The following is a 5,000-nucleotide window of genomic DNA, read 5'->3' on the forward strand; positions in this document are numbered from 1 at the left end:
AAGACTAAGAGGCACCGCGCCTCACCCGTGCCATCCCCGGGTAACGGGGGCCGGGAAAAGCCGCTCAAGGCTCGACGCCCGCGGCCACTTGCCTTCGGCTGCCGGCCGCAGGGACCGGCCGCCCTTTTCTTCCCGCTTGCGCGGGCTCCAGCTTAGGGCTGGAGAAGTTTGGAAGGGCGAGGCGCCGCCACCTCGCCCGTACGAGTGCAGACCTTCCCAGCGAGCCCTCCTGCTACCAGGACTCGCGCCAGCAAAAAAGAGGACGAGGCGCCGCCGCCCCGCCTGCACCATCACCGGGCCCTCGGGGGCCGGGGCAAGCCGCGGCCGACTCGAGACCCCCCGGCTGTCTGCATTCGGCTGCCGGTGTTTCTGCCCGCTTCGCGGGCTCCAGCTTAAGGCCGGAGAAAAAGGACAAGGCGCCGCCACCTTGCCCGTCTCCATCACACGGCCCTCGGCAGCCGGCGGCAGCCCTGGTGGGCTGGGCACTCGCGGGCACCTCTGCCCCGGAACGGTGCCAGCACCCGCCTTTGCCATCATCGGGCCCCCCGGGGCCGAGGGAGGCTCGGCTCCCCCGGCCTTCCAGCGTTCGAGTGCCGGCGACCGCCACCGGCCGCCGGTCTTTGCCCTGCCCCGCGGGGAACCGCTTCTCCCGGGGGAAACGAGGACGAGGCGCCGCCGCCTCGCCTGCACGCCGCAGTCCCGTCACCGGGCCCGCCTGACACCACCAGCTGCCCGCGGAGGGCTCGCACCGGTGAAAACGGGACGCCGCCGCCCCGCCTGCGCCGTCAGTTGGGCCCTCGGGGGGCCGGGGGGGGAAGCCGCGGCAGGCTCGGCACCCCCCGGCCGTCTGCGTTCGGCTGGCCGGGAGCCGGCCGCCGCTCTCTCCGCCCGCTTCGCGGGCTCCAGCTTAAGGCTGGCACAAAGGGACGAGGTGCCGCCAACCTCGGTCGTCCCACCAACCGGGCCCTCTGGAGCCGGGAGTAAGCCGCGGCAGGCTCGACGCCCCCCGGCCGTCTGCCTCCGGCAGTGACCTTCACCATCACTGGGCCCCGGCTGGGTGCGTTCGAGTCTTTGCCCTGCCCTGCGGGATCCGGCCTTATGCCTCGTGCCGGTCGGCAACGGCCGCCGGAGCCGGCCGCCGGCTCCGGCTCTCCGCAGCTCCCGACCCCTCGGACACGCTGGGCTGGCTTGTCGGGCAAGCGCTGGGAGATGGCCGGACCGAAGAGACTGGAAGCTGGGCCGGACCACCGAGGGAACCGCCACGACGGCCGCCGAGCACCCCACTTTGCTGGCAGAACCGCGGGCCTTGCAGCCGCTGACGAGCGCTGCTCTGGAGACGAGTCACGGCTCGCTCCTATAGTACGGACCGGCACGTCCCCGCCGCCGGCAAGCTCCAAGAGCGGCGCCTCTGCGCACCGGGGAGGCGCGCCAACCACGCCGACTTTTACGATGACGTAACTGGAGGCAGCGAAAAACAGCGACCCCTTCGGCAGCTCCGACGAAGCAGCGGGGACAACACGTCTACCCCTCGGCCCCGGCAAGGCGACCAAGTCCCGCCGGAGCCGGGTAGACTTGGCCGCCCTTATCGCCGGACGCTACGCAACCAACAACCCGCGGTCGCCGGGTACCGCAGGCGGCCCCACGGGCTCCGAAAAGGGGTAGACCTGACGGCCGCCGCCGAGCCCGGAGCCGGGTAGACCTGACGGCCGCCGCCGGCCCCGGAGCCGGGTAGACCTGACGGCCGCCGGCGGCCCCGGAGCCGGGTAGACCTGACGGCCGCCGGCGGCCCCGGAGCCGGGTAGACCTGACGGCCGCCGGCGGCCCCGGAGCCGGGTAGACCTGACGGCCGCCGGCGGCCCCGGAGCCGGGTAGAGCTGACGGCCGCCGGCGGCCCCGGAGCCGGGTAGACCTGACGGCCGCCGCCGGCCCCGGAGCCGGGTAGACCTGACGGCCGCCGCCGGCCCCGGAGCCGGGTAGACCTGACGGCCGCCGGCGGCCCCGGAGCCGGGTAGACCTGACGGCCGCCGCCGGCCCCGGAGCCGGGTAGACCTGACGGCCGCCGGCGGCCCCGGAGCCGGGTAGACCTGACGGCCGCCGGCGGCCCCGGAGCCGGGTAGACCTGACGGCCGCCGCCGGCCCCGGAGCCGGGTAGACCTGACGGCCGCCGCCGGCCCCGGAGCCGGGTAGACCTGACGGCCGCCGCCGGCCCCGGAGCCGGGTAGACCTGACGGCCGCCGCCGGCCCCGGAGCCGGGTAGACCTGACGGCCGCCGGCGGCCCCGGAGCCGGGTAGAGCTGACGGCCGCCGCCGGCCCCGGAGCCGGGTAGAGCTGACGGCCGCCGCCGGCCCCGGAGCCGGGTAGAGCTGACGGCCGCCGGCGGCCCCGGAGCCGGGTAGACCTGACGGCCGCCGGCGGCCCCGGAGCCGGGTAGACCTGACGGCCGCCGGCGGCCCCGGAGCCGGGTAGACCTGACGGCCGCCGGCGGCCCCGGAGCCGGGTAGAGCTGACGGCCGCCGCCGGCCCCGGAGCCGGGTAGACCTGACGGCCGCCGGCGGCCCCGGAGCCGGGTAGACCTGACGGCCGCCGGCGGCCCCGGAGCCGGGTAGACCTGACGGCCGCCGGCGGCCCCGGAGCCGGGTAGACCTGACGGCCGCCGGCGGCCCCGGAGCCGGGTAGACCTGACGGCCGCCGGCGGCCCCGGAGCCGGGTAGACCTGACGGCCGCCGCCGGCCCCGGAGCCGGGTAGAGCTGACGGCCGCCGGCGGCCCCGGAGCCGGGTAGAGCTGACGGCCGCCGCCGGCCCCGGAGCCGGGTAGAGCTGACGGCCGCCGGCGGCCCCGGAGCCGGGTAGACCTGACGGCCGCCGGCGGCCCCGGAGCCGGGTAGACCTGACGGCCGCCGGCGGCCCCGGAGCCGGGTAGACCTGACGGCCGCCGGCGGCCCCGGAGCCGGGTAGACCTGACGGCCGCCGGCGGCCCCGGAGCCGGGTAGACCTGACGGCCGCCGCCGGCCCCGGAGCCGGGTAGACCTGACGGCCGCCGCCGGCCCCGGAGCCGGGTAGACCTGACGGCCGCCGGCGGCCCCGGAGCCGGGTAGACCTGACGGCCGCCGCCGGCCCCGGAGCCGGGTAGACCTGACGGCCGCCGGCGGCCCCGGAGCCGGGTAGAGCTGACGGCCGCCGCCGGCCCCGGAGCCGGGTAGAGCTGACGGCCGCCGGCGGCCCCGGAGCCGGGTAGAGCTGACGGCCGCCGGCGGCCCCGGAGCCGGGTAGAGCTGACGGCCGCCGGCGGCCCCGGAGCCGGGTAGACCTGACGGCCGCCGGCGGCCCCGGAGCCGGGTAGACCTGACGGCCGCCGGCGGCCCCGGAGCCGGGTAGACCTGACGGCCGCCGGCGGCCCCGGAGCCGGGTAGACCTGACGGCCGCCGGCGGCCCCGGAGCCGGGTAGAGCTGACGGCCGCCGCCGGCCCCGGAGCCGGGTAGACCTGACGGCCGCCGGCGGCCCCGGAGCCGGGTAGACCTGACGGCCGCCGGCGGCCCCGGAGCCGGGTAGACCTGACGGCCGCCGGCGGCCCCGGAGCCGGGTAGACCTGACGGCCGCCGGCGGCCCCGGAGCCGGGTAGAGCTGACGGCCGCCGCCGGCCCCGGAGCCGGGTAGAGCTGACGGCCGCCGGCGGCCCCGGAGCCGGGTAGACCTGACGGCCGCCGGCGGCCCCGGAGCCGGGTAGACCTGACGGCCGCCGGCGGCCCCGGAGCCGGGTAGACCTGACGGCCGCCGGCGGCCCCGGAGCCGGGTAGACCTGACGGCCGCCGGCGGCCCCGGAGCCGGGTAGACCTGACGGCCGCCGCCGGCCCCGGAGCCGGGTAGACCTGACGGCCGCCGGCGGCCCCGGAGCCGGGTAGACCTGACGGCCGCCGGCGGCCCCGGAGCCGGGTAGAGCTGACGGCCGCCGGCGGCCCCGGAGCCGGGTAGAGCTGACGGCCGCCGCCGGCCCCGGAGCCGGGTAGACCTGACGGCCGCCGGCGGCCCCGGAGCCGGGTAGACCTGACGGCCGCCGGCGGCCCCGGAGCCGGGTAGACCTGACGGCCGCCGGCGGCCCCGGAGCCGGGTAGACCTGACGGCCGCCGCCGGCCCCGGAGCCGGGTAGACCTGACGGCCGCCGGCGGCCCCGGAGCCGGGTAGACCTGACGGCCGCCGGCGGCCCCGGAGCCGGGTAGACCTGACGGCCGCCGGCGGCCCCGGAGCCGGGTAGAGCTGACGGCCGCCGCCGGCCCCGGAGCCGGGTAGACCTGACGGCCGCCGGCGGCCCCGGAGCCGGGTAGAGCTGACGGCCGCCGGCGGCCCCGGAGCCGGGTAGACCTGACGGCCGCCGGCGGCCCCGGAGCCGGGTAGACCTGACGGCCGCCGGCGGCCCCGGAGCCGGGTAGACCTGACGGCCGCCGGCGGCCCCGGAGCCGGGTAGACCTGACGGCCGCCGCCGGCCCCGGAGCCGGGTAGACCTGACGGCCGCCGGCGGCCCCGGAGCCGGGTAGAGCTGACGGCCGCCGGCGGCCCCGGAGCCGGGTAGACCTGACGGCCGCCGGCGGCCCCGGAGCCGGGTAGAGCTGACGGCCGCCGGCGGCCCCGGAGCCGGGTAGAGCTGACGGCCGCCGCCGGCCCCGGAGCCGGGTAGACCTGACGGCCGCCGCCGGCCCCGGAGCCGGGTAGACCTGACGGCCGCCGGCGGCCCCGGAGCCGGGTAGACCTGACGGCCGCCGGCGGCCCCGGAGCCGGGTAGACCTGACGGCCGCCGCCGGCCCCGGAGCCGGGTAGACCTGACGGCCGCCGGCGGCCCCGGAGCCGGGTAGACCTGACGGCCGCCGCCGGCCCCGGAGCCGGGTAGACCTGACGGCCGCCGGCGGCCCCGGAGCCGGGTAGACCTGACGGCCGCCGCCGGCCCCGGAGCCGGGTAGACCTGACGGCCGCCGGCGGCCCCGGAGCCGCGTAGACCTGACGGCCGC

This window comes from Calonectris borealis, unplaced genomic scaffold (assembly GCF_964195595.1).
Source record: "Calonectris borealis unplaced genomic scaffold, bCalBor7.hap1.2 HAP1_SCAFFOLD_136, whole genome shotgun sequence".
NCBI classification, from domain to species: Eukaryota; Metazoa; Chordata; class Aves; order Procellariiformes; family Procellariidae; genus Calonectris; species Calonectris borealis.